This window comes from Pleurodeles waltl, chromosome 2_2 (genome assembly GCF_031143425.1).
Source record: "Pleurodeles waltl isolate 20211129_DDA chromosome 2_2, aPleWal1.hap1.20221129, whole genome shotgun sequence".
Taxonomy (NCBI): Eukaryota; Metazoa; Chordata; class Amphibia; order Caudata; family Salamandridae; genus Pleurodeles; species Pleurodeles waltl.
In genome coordinates, this window is record NC_090439.1 from 366,441,870 (window position 1) to 366,458,066 (window position 16,197).

Here is a 16,197-nt window from a genome sequence, read left to right on the forward strand (position 1 = left end):
GTTTTTCTCGCGCACACCAGGCAGCGCCGGTCTGCTTGCGCCGGCTAACGCCATTCAATAAATACGGCGCCCGCATGGCACTGCAGAATGGCGTTAGCCGGCGCAAAACTTTTTGACGCTAAACTGCGTTAGCGCAGTTTAGCGTCAAAAAGTATAAATATGGGCCTTAATTTGTTGGTATATCCTGGCGTGTCCTAAGCCACTGTTAGGGAAGGTTAGATGTCAGATCTCCCGGATACTTACCTCTTGTGGTCCTCTGGTGGTCCTAAGATTCCCCTGGTTCACCTAGGTTTTAGACGAGCTGCAGTCATGAGTGGGGCTCAACAGTCCACACTGCAAGCCGCACCCCGACCTATCCGGGCCTCTTCCACATGGGACCTTCGCTCGCTCTCAGCAGTTTTCAGCTACATCCATTGAACTCACTACAGGATGCTCACTTCCGTTGTGCCTCCATTGTGCCCTTTTGGCCTTTGAACTCCCGAGGATCCTGGCACACCAAATGGTGGGTCGTGCTTATGGCCACTCAATGCAGAGTCAGCACAGTCAATACCATTGGTCGCTGGAAAAGTCAGTAAGGCAGGGGAACAGCGAGATCAGCAGGGACAGCAAAAGCAGGCGGGAACCAGACAGATTAGAGTTGATGCAGTTAATGCAGTTGATACAACCGCCATCCACCATGAAAAGGCAATGGCAGCAAGGGCAGCAAGGGGAGAGAACAGAGGATGACTGAGTCAGTGTGTGGCAGGTACACGAGCTAGCAGGCCACACGGTGGGTTAAGCAGGGAGCTGTGAGCTACTATTTCGCTAGCAAGATCGACTCTGCCACTCACCACTTGTTTCTTGCAACACATTCCACACATGACGGGCTGCTTGTGGACCCGTAGGCCAGTATAGCCCAGATGACCAAAGACTCCAGTTTGCTGGCAGTCCTGTCATTCAGAAACCTCCCGTTGTTCTTGAACCTCCAACTCCTTGTCCAAGTCCCCACTCCGAGTCACTCCGTGTCGCTCTCCACTCACCGCTGACCATCCAACAGGTTAACGGAGTGGTGTCTCTCACTAATTAAATTCCTTCATTAACACTTGTGTGTATCTATGTGCAGGTGTCTTTGTTAAAGCTTCTAAACTCTGTACATCATACTTCTTTGAAAAAGCAAGCCTAAATAGCAAATACCCTCACAATCAGTAGGTAATGTAAAATATGCATTCTCACCATGTACAAAACAAACTCCAGGTATAGTTGGATCCTCTCTCTGTTAAATCTGCCATGCGCCTCCTGGTAATTCAAGTGTATGCTCACCATTACTATTTCCTACAGGTCTCTCTTTGCCTTGAGTTCCTATTTTGAAAACACACACCTTCCTTTTATGTCTCTTTTCTAACTTTAGTATTAGATAATACATTTTCTTTCTTTACTCATCGTCTTCCTTTTCCAAATATTCTTCAAAACATCTTCATTCTTGTTAGTACTGTGTGCACAATGTGTACTTTTCTCTTCTAATATCATATTAAAGGTTTTCTGTAATGCATTAATTAAGCAGGTTAGATTTTGTTCATATCCCTTAACAGTGCCTATAGGTAGAAAAGGTCAAGCTATCTCCATCTCTATTACTTGTGGATGTAAGTTCATGTTTTTAGTAAAGGCATTCTTTAAAGGATGTTGTCAAAGTTAGAGTATGTTATACCTGCCATTCTTGGGGTGGGTTGTTTATTATTTGTCTTTTTTCTGACCTTGTTTTTGCTGGCTCTGGACACTTTACCACTGCTAACCAATTCTAAAGTGCAGGTGCTCTGTACTTAAAACATGGTAGCATTGACATATCCGCAACTGACATATTTAGTTTACTTATAAGTCCCTAGAAAAGTGCACTACCTGTCCGGAGGGCATGTAGAATAAATGCTACTGGTGGGTCTGCAGCACTGATTGTCCAGCCACTTTTGTAGCCCTTAAAATGTGACTCAGGCCTGTCATTGCCTGTTTGTGTAGTTTGAAACTGACATAACAACTTGACAACTTAACCCTCTTGCCAGACCCAAAGCTTACTTTTTAATGCATATTCCAGCACTAAGATAGGCTTTGGATTGTCCCAAGGGCAGAGTTCAGTGTATTTAAAAATTTGGCCATGCATATTTACATTTTACACGTCCTGGTGGTGAACAATTCTTAAATTCATTTTTCACTATTGCAAAGCCTATCTCTCCCATAGGTTATCCTCTGGGTTGCCCTATTACATTTTATAACTGTAATTTCCAATTAAGAAGGGATGGGAACCTCATGTTTGGTGTCTCTGGAATCACAAAATAAATTCAGAACCAAAGGTAAAATAGGATTTAAAATTGTAATGCTGAAAATGGCAGTTTTAGAAAGATGGCATTTTTTACATCTAATCATCTAGTGCGTTCTGCCTGTCCCTGTGTACATCTGAGTAGGTGACAGCTGGGATATTGTGCATTCCCTCCAGACAGCAACATGCAAAGGGACCTTAGGTGTGACTGATGAAACATCAAAATCCTGATGGCCCATCCTGGACAGGATGGAAGGGAGGAGCTAACACTTTTACCTGAATGGTCTGTGTCCTGATCCCACACAAAGGGCTGCATAACATTCTGTAGTGAGTCAGGAACCAGGGCAGGAAGGGCAGGTACTCAGTGCTCTTCAAAAGCCTCTATTTGAAGTCTCCCCCACTTTAAAGGCAATTCCAGGTATACGAGATGGACTTCTGACCCGTCCAAATCAGCACACTTCTGGACACGAGGACATTCTACCAGGAAGGAGGGCTGCTGTGCTGCTGAAGTTTCCACTCTGCTGAACTTTGCTAGACTCCTGCTCTGCTGTGCCTACCCTGTTGCCCTCCTTGTCTAGGAGTGAGAAGGACTGGAACCTGCATCTCTATTTCCCCAGAACCAAAGGGACCCTAAGGACTTGCTGGCTTACCTCCTGTTCTGAAGTCTGAGGGACATCAAAGACTTTACTTTATCCTGCAACAGCACCTGAACATTGATTGCTTGCTGCACGTCTTACCCTGCCAAGGGGGTGCTGGGACATTGGAAGTACGTGTAAAGTGCTGCAACTTAAAAGTCCATGCATCGCCTTCAATAAGCTGGTTAGAACTGAAACATCTCCCCTCGGCACCAGCACATCATCACTGCTGATTAGGATGAGGGTACGGCATCAGAAGCTGCATGGCTTGATGATGATGCCTTGCCTACATCGCTAAGGAAATTCCAACAACACATCCTTGAATGCCCGGCATCTAGATTCAGCCGGATGAATGCCAACACATTGCCTTCCCTACTCCACATACCAGGCCCCCTCGATGGCACAACAAGGAACTTTTTCAGTAGGACAAGGTTAGTCCCTGTATCTGACCCACACCCCTTTGTGGTCGGCCTGCCTTTTCAGATTTCACTCAGTCTACTGACACCAGATAACCCCAGTTGGCGCTTTCTGCCTTTTAGCATTATGTTTGCAAATGTTTTTTAAAAGTTCATATATTGAATTCTACTTATTAGATTTTTGTCATTTTGGTCATGTTTTGATCATTAAATAAATATCTATTTTCCTAACCTGGTGTGAATTTTTTTGTGTGTGGTGTTTTCACTGTTCTACTGTTTTCATTCATTCAGGTAGTATTTATATAGCATTGCTTGTTACCCAAGAGGGTGTCTAGACTGTACTGTGATGTCAATCGAAGAGTCACGCTTTGAGGCAAAGAACCAGGATTAAAGACTCTTAGGGCCAGATATATCAATCAAGTTTGCATTCGCAAACAGTGCGAATCGCAACATTCGAGCATTTGCGAATGCAAAAATGCCTTTCAAGATTTATGAAAGGCATTCACAGTGCAATTTCAAGGAATCACTAAAATAGCGATTCCCTGAAATTGCGACTCCATTTAGGGAATCACAAATTGCGATTCTCTAAATAGGAAATCACCAATAGGGAATTTCTATTTGCGATTTCCAAAGCACATGTATCATACATTTCTTAAATGCAAATTGGGCATTTAGGAAATGCAATTACCACCAAATCCAATTTTTTGATAAGCATGTGCAATTGTTAAAAATGCATTATAAATGCATTTGAAAAAATGACATGTAGGGCACACATGTCCACAAATATTTTCTTGGGGTGCCTCAAAGGGGGCCTTAGGCCCCCAGCACCCTGGGGTTTGCATTACCTAATGTGCAAATTCCTAACAGGAATTCGCAAGTTAGGTAATGCAAAACCATTTGCAACTATGGGCCTACAGGCCCATAGGGATGAATGGAGTCCATTCCCTAATTGTGATTCAATAATAGTGATTGCGATTTTTAAGAAATCGCTACTATCGAAACCAATTTTCATACATCAGATTTTGCATTTCTTAAATAGCGATTTCTTAAAAATCGCTATTTAGGAAATGCAAACCGGGACTTTTTATACATCTGACCCACAGTTCCTTAAAGGAAAATGGTATGCGTTTAAAAAAGAAAAATGAAAAGCTTTTTATCATTTTTTAAGATGCGTCAGTATTCAGTAGGACCACTGCCTGCGCTTAAATAAAGTTTTCATTACCATTCTCAAAGGGGAAGGAGTCCTCTGGAGACCCATTTTCATTTGTTAATGGGTTACCACCTACTTCAAGTAGGTGGTAAAATGTGAATGTTTTATGACCACATTTTGGTCACAGAACATTCCTACATACCGCTGGGATTCAGTATTAGAATGGAATGCCCTGAACATTCCCCTTCTTAGTACTGACTTGGTACGTATTTGCAATTCCAATTTGCGATTTGGTAACATGCTACTGAATTGTAAATTAGAATTCATACATACAAAAATGCATTTTAGAGGTTGCAAATGGCCGACTCAGGTGGTGTGCGACCACAAAAATGGATGATACGTATGGCCCTCAGTGCTTCAAACTGTGTTGGTCTAGGAAGAGGCTTCATGTCACATAGTAGTTTTTGTAGTCTGTCTATAATTCTCAAATTAAAGGTACCAAATTTAGGAAAGCTTTGTGGCCCGCATTCTAATTGATCTTGCACAATTAACAAAGCCATATCCATGTATGTAACCCTTCCTTTGTCATCATGTGGTAAGGTTGCGTACCATCCGGAGGTGCCTCTTCTCCATCCCGTACTGCAAAAGTCACATCAACTCTCTTAAAACTTCTAATAGCTTCAACAAATGTAGTGATTTCAAATTCAGTTCTACAAAGGGCAAACAAATGAAAGATAACTTAAATGTTTTGATTTTGCTCCATATACATCAATTCTCAGTAAGCCATTCTCCAAATCTCAGCATGACTCTGTAAACTAATCAACCAGTTTGTTAGACCTGGCATCCTTGGCTTGGTCTCCGATGTCTTTTTTGCCACTGCTTCTCAAGTTTTGGTGTGTGCTGGACTCTGTTTTTGCTGTTGTTGGTACCCTGGGCACTTTACCACTGCTGACCAGTACTAAAGTGCAAGTGCCCCTGTGTAAATTGTATGTGTAATTGTCTTTTCCAGGATTGGCATATTTGATTTACTAGTAAGTCCCTAGTAAAGTGCACTAGAGGTGCCCAGGGCCTATAAATCAAATGCTACTAGTGGGCCTGCAGCACTGGTTGTTCCACCCTCATGAGTAGCCTTGTAAACATGGCTCAGACCTACCACTGTAGTGTCTGTGTGTGCAGTTTGAAACTGCCAATTTGACCTGGCAAGTGTCCCGACTTGTCAGGCCCACACCTTCCCTTTTTATACATGTAAGGCAACCCTAAGGTAGGCCCTAGGTAGCCCATGGGCAGGGTGCAATGTATGTTAAAGGTGGGACATGCACTGATGTGTTTTACATGTACTAACAGTGAAATACTGTCAAATTCAGTTTTCACTGTTGCAAGGCCTATCTCTCTTATAGGTTAACATTGGGGCTGCCTTTAAATATATTTTAAGTGCAGATTTCCTTTGGGAACAGATAGAAATTTGGAGTTTGGTGTGCCTGAACTCACAATTTAAAAATACATCTTTTGGTAAAGTTGTTTTTTAAATTGTCAGTTTGAAAATGCCACTTTTATAAAGTGGTCATTTTCTTGCTTAAACCATTCTGTGACTCTGCCTGTTTGTGGATTCCCTGTCTGAGTCAAACTGACAGTTGGGCTATTTATGAATCTCCTCTAGACAGTAATACAAAGGGAGCTGGAGTGTAGCCTGTATATCCTCATGAGCCATCTGGGCTGGAGTGGAGGGAGGACTGGTCACTTACACCTGAATGGGCTATGCCTGCCCTCACACAATGCAGTCTCCAGCCCCCTGGTGTGTGTCTGGGGCCAGGCCTGGGCACGGCAGGATCATGTGAACAACAGCAACTTTCCTTTGAAGTTTTCCTACTTCAAAGGCAGAAAGGGGTATAAGTATAATAAGTATTGGAACCAAATTTTTAGATCACTTCTGGAACCAAGGGGAACATCTGCCAAGGAGAAGAGCTGAAGACCTGAGGAGAAGTGCTGCCCCTGCCTGTGACTGTGTTGGGCTATCCAGCAATTGCGGCTTCTGCCTGTGAAAGTGGACAAAAACTGGACTTTGTTGTGCATTCCTGCTTGAGAAGAATCTCCAAGGGCTTGAACTGAGCTTGCCTCCTGTTTTGAAGTCTCAGGGCCATCAAAGGCTTCCTCAGCCAGCACCTGGACTCTCTGCTGAAACTCCTGCCCTGCTAAGTTGTGCCATATCCAGTCCCTGGGCCCTTGAAAGGTGAAGTTGGAAGAACCAGGACTGAAATCCATGCACAGAATACAGTATTGGGAAATTTACAACGCTTCATCTGCAACGTGGCTGATGAACGACGCGCCACCCGCTTTGCGACTAAAATCGATGGTCGACGCACTTGCGGCTGCTGATGATGCAACCGGATTTCTCACGCACCGTTGCTGGGCGTCAAAGTCATTGTGAACTTGCATGGATTTGAGGTGCCCCATCTGGAAATCGACGCATCGCTCTCCTGCGAGCGAGAAAAACAACTCATCACCGAACCGACTGGAGAAGAAGATGATGCACAGCCTCACTTGCGATTAAGGAATCCGTGCATCACTGACTCTTCCAATGCTGGCTCGCCGGTGCAGCTTTATTAAGATTCATATCTTGAATTTTGTGTATGTTGGATTTTTGTGACTTTGGTCTTGTTTGGTTTAGGTAAATATTGCCTATTTTTCTAAACTGGTGTGGTTTCCATTTTGTATTGTTTTCACTGTATTACTGTGAGTGGGGGCTAACCAGGTGTGTTTCTCCCTTGCCCTGACTAGAGTGTGGGTCCTTGCTTGGACAGGGGGTAACCTGAATGCCAACCAAAGACCCCATTTCTAACACAGTCATTGCACAACTCTTCACACAGCTCAATCAATCTCAGCCTGGCATTTTTTCACTAAATGACCAATACCAGCTTGGCACAATCTGACACAATAACCTGCTCTTTGCAGCAGCTTGCCATTCTTTACAATTTCTTTGTATTCACATAAAGCTTCAATTCTGCTGAACTATGGGCCAGATCTACGAAGCCTTTAAAATGCTTTTTGGCACATACCAACCCTATTCTGCGAGTAGGTAACCTATTACTGACTCGTTATTCGGAAGGGGCGTGCCAAGGGTGTCACTTCCTAATACCGAATCGCACTTGTATGTATGAATGTTTTGCGACTGGAATGCTGTCACAAACCATTCATACATTACCGACTCCGTGGAGGGGTTGGTAACCATTTGTAAACCGGAAGGGGTGCCCAAAGGACTCCTTCCCCTTTGTGAATGGGGTGCCAACATTTTTTCACTTTCAGTTTTCTTTTTGTAATGTATCCCATTTTCATTTAAGTTTAAGGAAAACAGGCTACATTACAAAATAAGATTGCTTTATTTAAAAAGCAATCACAGATCCCAGCAGGCTACCATCCCTGTGGTTGTGGCCATTGCCAAATGGGTCACAGATTGCGACCAGACTCATAAATATTAATGAGCCAGATCTCGTGCGACCCATAGTGTTAAACACACTGTTGTTCATAGCTGTTAATGATTTCCTAATAGCAAATCACAAATATTCGCTGTTAGCCAATCACAAACATCAAGCTATGTAAATCTGGCCCCATGTGATATAAACTAACAGTCTTTGGGGGTCATTCTGACTCCCGCCGGCCGCGGTAACCGCAGGGCCGGCGGGAGCTGCTGAATGACCGCACCGCGGTCAAATGACCGCGGCGGCCATTCTGAGTTTCCCGCTGGGCTGGTGGGCGACTGCCAAAAGGCCGCCCGCCAGCCCAGCGGGAAACCCCCTTCCATGAGGATGCCGGCTCCGAATGGAGCCGGCGGAGTGGAAGGGGTGCGACAGGTGCAGTTGCACCCGTCACGATTTTCAGTGTCTGCTTGGCAGACACTGAAAATCTTGGTGGGGCCCTGTTAGGGGGCCCCTGCAGTGCCCATGCCATTGGCATGGGCACTGCAGGGGCCCCCAGGGACCCCACGACACCCGTTACCGCCAGCCAGGTTCTAGCGGTCAAAACCGCCAGAACCAGGCTGGCGGTAAGGGGGTCGGAATCCCCATGGCGGCGCTGCCTGCAGCGCTGCCATGGAGGATTCCCCAGGGCAGCAGGAAACCGGCGGGGCACCGCCGGTTTCCCGTTTCTGACCGCAGCTGTACCGCCGTGGTCAGAATGCCCATGGGAGCACCGCCAGCCTGTTGGCGGTGCTCCCGCGGTCGTTGGCCCTGGCAGTCCATGACCGCCAGGGTCAGAATGACCCCCTTAGTCTGTCCCTTCTAAAGAAAACAAAAAGAACAATTCAACAACAGGAATATTCAGCTGACTTTTTCTCAATTAAAAAATAGTGGCACAAATCAATGAAATCGCAACCAGTACGAAATCACCTAATCAGTGCAGTCACCTTTACCCATCAGAATCCACTAACATTAGTACACTGTTGTACCCTGTCAAACTAAGGACCTGTAGCCATTCCAAGGCTTTAAAGTGCCACTCCAAGATCGCAGTGTCATAGCATTTATGTAGCTGGGTGCAACAGTTGACCAACAAGAGGTGTCAGTGGGTCAGTTGAGAATTAAGTGGAGTTTCTCAATTGGTTTTGCTCTTACACCTCCTTTCCCCAAACTGTCACGCTTCACAGACTACAGAGTCTTACACAATTACAACTGACTTTGAGTTTTACTTTAAGAAAATCCTTGGTGGTTATATCATGCTGGATTGAGACACTGCATCTTTGTTGCACATATGTTTCTGTAGAAAATTATTGGGGTGTGCCTTTCCCCTTGTTCTGTGACATGCCCAATAAAAAACATTGAAACGCAAATGAAGGTGAACGAATAACCTGTTATTTTTCTGCGCCAAATGCATTCAGCCATTCTAACTCTGACAAAAGTGGCAATATTTTTCTAAAATTATTTAATAAGTGTCACAGGAAGGTTTAAACTACTGCCCCCCAATGTGGACTCCTAGAAACCTATGGTGGAGAACAACTGTATCAATGACACCTTACCTTTACTTCGAAGAACGGCTGTGAAAAATCATTTCTATTGCAACTGTAGAAGAGGCCCCTAGTGATAAATCTGAAATATGTCTCCCTTTCTACCAACACCTAATCCATATCTATGATGAGGCACTGGAGCATGAGGTATTGCACGCAGTGTATTTCAATCTAGCTTCCTTTGTACTGACTCACTACAACTGGAGTTGGGCTTTATGATTTTCTCTCAGGTAATTCGTTTTTGTGCTACCGTTCAGCATCACTGATTGCAAACATCACGTCCACGTCTTACAGTTCCTACTGATGTATACAATAAATCTGCTGCTCTGAAGACAATCATTTGGCCTGTTCCGTTTACCAGAGATGCCCTTTATAATACGGTATCCATGCAAGCTCACGTACAAGAGATGAGACAGTAAATTTTAGACGTTCACCACTGATAATCTTTCCTCAACACGGCTACCAAAACTACTGTTGTCCCCATTTGCAAGCACCCCGGAATGATGTGGCTTCTTTACTACACCGGTTAAACACCACTACCTTCGGGTAAACTTACACATCTCTTGTTTTGAGTATTTATTCCCCCCAAAAATTGGAACAAAGCACAGAATTGGTGGTTCTGCAGCAAACAACTCATGTTCGAAAATCAACCCCTCATTTTACCCCAATTAAGTTTAGGTAGTGTAGTAAACGAACACCAATCTAGTGTTCGTTGCGGTCTGTCATGATGGGGATGTGCAGGCTGCGCTTCCGAGGTCATGACAGAGTGAGCTATTATAAATAAAGAGGAGGGACTTGGTAAGGCAGTCCCCAGCACTACATTGGTGACAAGGGCAGTAAGGTGACTCCCATGCGCATTGGGGAGCCCCCTAATTCGACACAGCAATGAGGCTCACAAGCTGATTAAAAAAAAAAAACTGAGAGGAACAGCAAATCAACAGGAACACAAGGCTGCTGAACATAACCTGCCTCGCCCTTCAGGCTAGAGTGAATGCACAGTGATAGGACAGTGCACACCAGGGACTGATAATTTCACAAAAATGTAGCTAAATACATTAAAAAAAAAAACATTTGACGGGGAAGATCAGAGAGCTAAATTCATAATTACAGTGAACATTTCACAGGTAGGATACACCTACAGAACAACCAATCAGCCAACCACGTAAATTGGCAACCCCATAGGCCCAATGGCAGACGACCAGGCACAGGTGGCGTCCCGCTCAAGTGAAGCCACAACACAACATCATGGGTGCTCTACCGCCATACAGTGAGCTGGCGGACCAAACGACTGCCTCGCCACAGTGAAAGATCTGGGTTGGCAGGCTGGAGAACTACTTTCTAGCCACCAGAGAGCATAATAGAGCTGGGAAGTGGTCGCTGTTACTCCATTTTGGGGCAGATGAGGTCTACAAGCTGTTCAAGCACTTGCCCGACACTGGAGGCATTGATGACTTTGATGCAGCCTTGTGTGTCCTCAATGCTCACTTTGATCTACAATTCAATCCTGACATTGAGCGATTCAAGCTCTGACAAGCATGCCAAAGGGAGGGTGAGTAGATCGATCAGTTCTAAGCGCAGCTATGAGAACCTACAAGCACCTGCATGGCGGACAACCAACCCAAAGAAATTAGTGCACATATCATTCAGGGGTGCAGGAGCAAAGTTCAAAGGGGCCTTATACTAAGACAACCCAGCTTCACCCTGGAAGATAACCTTATTATAGCTCGGTCGCATGACCTGTCAGCAGCCAGGGTAGAGGAGATGGACCTCGCCAAGAGCAAGCAGGTGAAAAACAACAGGCCATAAATGTGGAATGGACTGACCTGGTAAAGACCCAGCAGCTGAGAACGACTAACCGCTCTCCTCCTATGGCAAAGCGGGGTAGACAATGTGCCTACTGCGGCATGAAAGAACACTTCCTGAAGGACTGCCCAGCATGTGGGAGAACATGCTCTAATTGTGGGTGACCAAACCACTTTGTGGCTGTATGCAGGGAAGGTTATCGAGGCAGAGGATCAAGGGATCGAAAGAAGTGGCCCAAGCAGATCAAGCAGCTGACAACAGCAGACCCAAGACCACACGGAACACGTACCCAGGCCACCCGAGACTGGGTTGAAGACACCTCGGAAGAGGACAAGGAAGAAGAGGCATTCTTAATATCATTTTCTGAGAGCCCTAAAGTGACATAGAAGACCGCGGCCAACCTGCGAGATTGACATTGAGGGATCCACAGTGAAGACACTGGTGCCTCAGTTAATGTGATGGGAATGCAGCAATACCGATGCCTCTGACCACGTCCATTGTTGGTGACATCCAAAACCGAAATCTTCATTTATAGGAGCAACACCCCCTGCTGCTGAAAGGGAAAATGTCTGTGGTAGTCAAAGCGGGACGCTGGGGAATCCAGACCACGTTCCATGTCATAGACTGTGAGGCAGACATTTTGCTCGGCAGTCACTCTGCTGAAGACCTGGGGTTGGTTTCTTTCACACTGTGCTTGTGGGTCATCCAGGATGATGATCTACTGAAGTGATTTACAGAGCTGACTACTGACCTCGGACGACTGTAGGCCCCTCCAATCCATCTCCACATAGGTAAAACAATCAAGCCTGTCACCCTCAGACACCACCGCATCCCTTTTCATCTTTGCCTGCTGGTGAAGCAGGAATTCCAAAACTGGAAGACCTTGGAGTAATCGAAAGGATAACAGGACCTACCCCATGGGTATCTCCCTTGGTAGTAACTGAGAAACTGAACGAACTGGGAAAGATAAGACTCTGCATTGATATGAGACTTCCTAATGCTGCTATCAAGCTCATGAGGCACATCACGCCAATCATTGATGACATCATCGCAGAATTGAGTGAGTCGAAGTGTTTTTCAAAACTTGATCTCAATGCCAGCTATCACCAGCTGGAGCTTGTGGAAGAAAGCCGCTACATAACAACCTTCTCCACACACCTTGGTCTGAGACGTACAAAAACTCAGCTTCGGCATATCCTCAGCACCTGAGATCTTTCAGGATGCCATCAGGAAGATACTATCAGTGCTGCCTGGAGTCATGAACATGAGCAATAACATTCTGATCCTTTCAGTCACTGCTGAGACCATCGTCAACACCTGGAAGCAACACTCCGGCGGCTGTCGGAGTACCGCCTCACGCTCAATAGACAAAAGTGTTTGTTCTTCCAGTCGACCATTGAATTCTTTGGATATGTATTTACTCAGAAGGGTGTGAGGTGGACCGGAGGAAGTTGCTAGCAATAAAACAAGCGCTAGCCCCTTGGAACGTGACGGAGGTGAGAAGCTTCCTCGGGATGGCCACACACTGGGGAAGGTTAATTCCCAATTTGGCACCCATTTCAGAACCCCTGGGATCGCTCATCAAGACAGACACCCTATGGCAATGGGCACCTGAAAGGAGGAAGCATTCAGGGCCCTAATGCTGTTTGACACCATGATGTCCTACTTTGACCAAACACGGAAGACAGAGTTGATTGTCGATGCTAGGCCAGTGGGCTAAGGTGCAGGAAGTGGGCACCTCTTGTATACGCCAGTAGGGCTCTTACACTGACAGAACAGAGATGTGTACAAAATGAAAGAGAGGCCCTAGCGATAAAGTGGGCATGTCAACACTTTCATCTGTATTTGTGTAAGAGGCTCTTCACCATGGTCACAGACCATCAGCCCTTCGTACCACTGTTCAGAGGTACAGCTCATCACCTACCCCGAAGGATAGAACGATGGGCTGTATAACTGCAGCCATATTGTGTGAAAGGTGTGTACAGGCCAGGAGAGAGGAATCCAGTGGATTTTCTGTCCCAACACCCAGTTATATCAGATGATAATTGTTGTGAAGCAGACAACAATGCCAGGGAGGCCCACATCAGCACTATTGCAAGCCACAGTTGCCCAAAATATGTACTTCTGGAAGATATCACCGAAGACATTGGAGATGATGTGGTGCTGATGAGGGTAAAAGAGACCCTAGGAAAGGGATAGTGGACAGACTTCTTGAAAGGAATTGATAGGTGGACGGAACTGAACAAGAGAGACAGAGGAAACTATGGAGAGTTCGCAGTAAGCTCAGTTCCACCCAAGAAGGGCCGATACTCTGGGGACATTGGCTGGTTATACCACAAAGCCTGCAACTCCCGGTCACTCAGCTTTCTTATGGTGGCCATCAAGGTACAGCCAAGATGAAGGTCCACATGCGAGAAAAAGTGTGGTTCCCAGATCTTGAGCAAGAAGTGGAGAACCTCATTAGACAGTGTCCTGGGTGCCAGCCTACGAGTGCCCCCGAAGCGCCCGATCCCATTAAGATGGTTGACACCAGTGACCAACCATGGTCAAAACTCAGTCTCGATTTTGGCAGTTTCCCAGATGGTCATGTCACCATGGTGTTGGTAGAAGGGTACTCTAAGTATCTGATAGTAGAGATCATTACCTCCACCTCTCATTCCAATGTAGCGCCTGTGCTTGAAAAAGTCTCTGCCATGTTCGGGCTGTCTGGAGAAATGAAGACAGACAATGGACCCTCTTCCAAGGAACTGACTTTCAATCATTGATGAGGGACTTGGAAATACACCATTGGCGCATCACGCCTCAGTGGGGGAGTAGAGCGGTTCATCTGCACTCTGAAACAAATGTTACAGATATCCATCCTTGAGGCCCATGACCCGGAGACAAGCCTTTACCATTTCCTTCGAGAGTATTGAAGCACTCCCCACTGCACCACGGGACATGGTTTACATGTTTAGTAGTATAAAGCAAGATGTGTTGCCTACATCTCCTGGATGGCAACCACCACCGTTTCAACGCAAACAGACCCCATACCAGAGAAGGAATGACTGGGCAAGTCAAAAGAGGGGCGCCGCAGTCCGATGCCTGCAGGTTGGTGACAAGTTGATTCTGAGAGAGCGCAAACCAGGCTGGAAGTTTCGTATGACCTGGAGTCTGGAGAGTCAGCCAAGTACAAGGGACAATGATGGCCACCATCAAGGGACATGAAGAAGTGGCAAGGAACATTTTGTGGTTTTGGAGAATTAGCATCACCGATGAGCCAGAGGAAGTAGCAAATATGGACAAGTCTATGCGGACAACTGATTGATGACGTCCTACCCTCTGGTGCGCGAGGATCAGGGTGCCAGTGGCAGGGCAAGAGATCAGGATCAGCTGGGGCTCTCTGCAAACTGTGAACAACCAGATGCGGTGCCACCCAGGTCTCGGCCATATCACCTGAGACCGAATCCACAGCCCAGCCAGAAGCTGAGGGACTTTGCATGCTGACAGAGTGACTGTACGTTGCGATCCAGTTGGGGGGGATGTAGTAAATGAATATTGGTCTACTGTTTGTTGGGGTCTGTCATGACCTTGATGCGCAGAGGTGCTTCCAAGGTAATGGCAGAGCGTGCTTATAGAAATAAAGAGGTGGGGCTTGGGAAGGCAGTCTGCACCAGCAGCCAACACAGCGTGTGTGTATTATTGCTGCCGACCTGATGCATGCCTGTTCAAGCGTGTGCCTTGCCCCATGCGTGGCTCAGCACTACAGATAGGATTGAAAATTATGCTATGGAAATCTTTAGGGCAGTGAACTTTGTCACATAACTCGACATTCTGGTATGTGTGCTAGGAGGTGTTACCATTCAAATCCATAATCATATTTGGGTCTTGCTTGTATTGCTTTATATCACGTGTCTAGGTGTAAACAATCACTTTTAAATCAATTTTCTAAAAATAGCAATTTTCATGGTAATTTAAGTACCCTTTTATAATTTCTGAACTAAAAACAAAGTAATCATTCTGTTTTTTATAAATGTAAATAATTTGAATTTTACATGGATTTAATTTTAAAGATTGTTTTCTGGCACAGAGACGGGATTATTAGATTGTTTTATCAAGTAATAAAGATGTTTTTCTGATACCGGGATGTGATTGTTATATTACTTTATTATGTTTTTCACGTGTTCCTGTTTCAGGGGATTCACAATTTGCTTAATCAAGTTTGAATCGAAACTGATGGAGCTTTCCTTTCTCGATCTGGAAGCTTAAAAAAAGCTGAGTTGCCATATTTGTTAGTTTGCTACGATGTGGTTAACGCTGGCTGAGTGACTTTTGGCATATGTATCACTATTACAAATTGTTATTACCTAATTGCGATTCTCTGCTCTTAAAAACAGTTACCTACCATTCACAAAGGGGAAGTTGTCCCTTGGGACCCCTTCCCGTTTGCAAATGGAATGGGAGTAGGTGGTAAAATGCAAAGGTTTTGCGACTGCATTTCAGTCACAAAACATTCCTACATATCGTTGTAATTCAGTAATCAGAACAGATGTCCTTGACACGCCCCTTCCTAGTACCGAATCAATATATATGTGCAATTCCAAATTGCGATTCTGTAACATGTTACTGAATCTCAAATTAGAATTCATACATACGAAAATACATATTTGAGGTCACAAACGGCCACTTCAGGCCATTTGTGACCATAAAAATGCATGATAAGAATGGCCTTATTGGCCAGATGGACGAAATTGCAGGCTTGCGATTTCCAAATGGTGAATTTTAGAGATTCACTATTAGGAAATCGCAAACTGCGATGTACAACTGTGTGTTTGACACCATTAGCGATTAGCAGTGGGTCGCAAATAAACCTGCCACCTCAATATTCATGAGGCAGGTCACAACCACCCTTTGTGACTGGCTACAATCACAGAGATGGT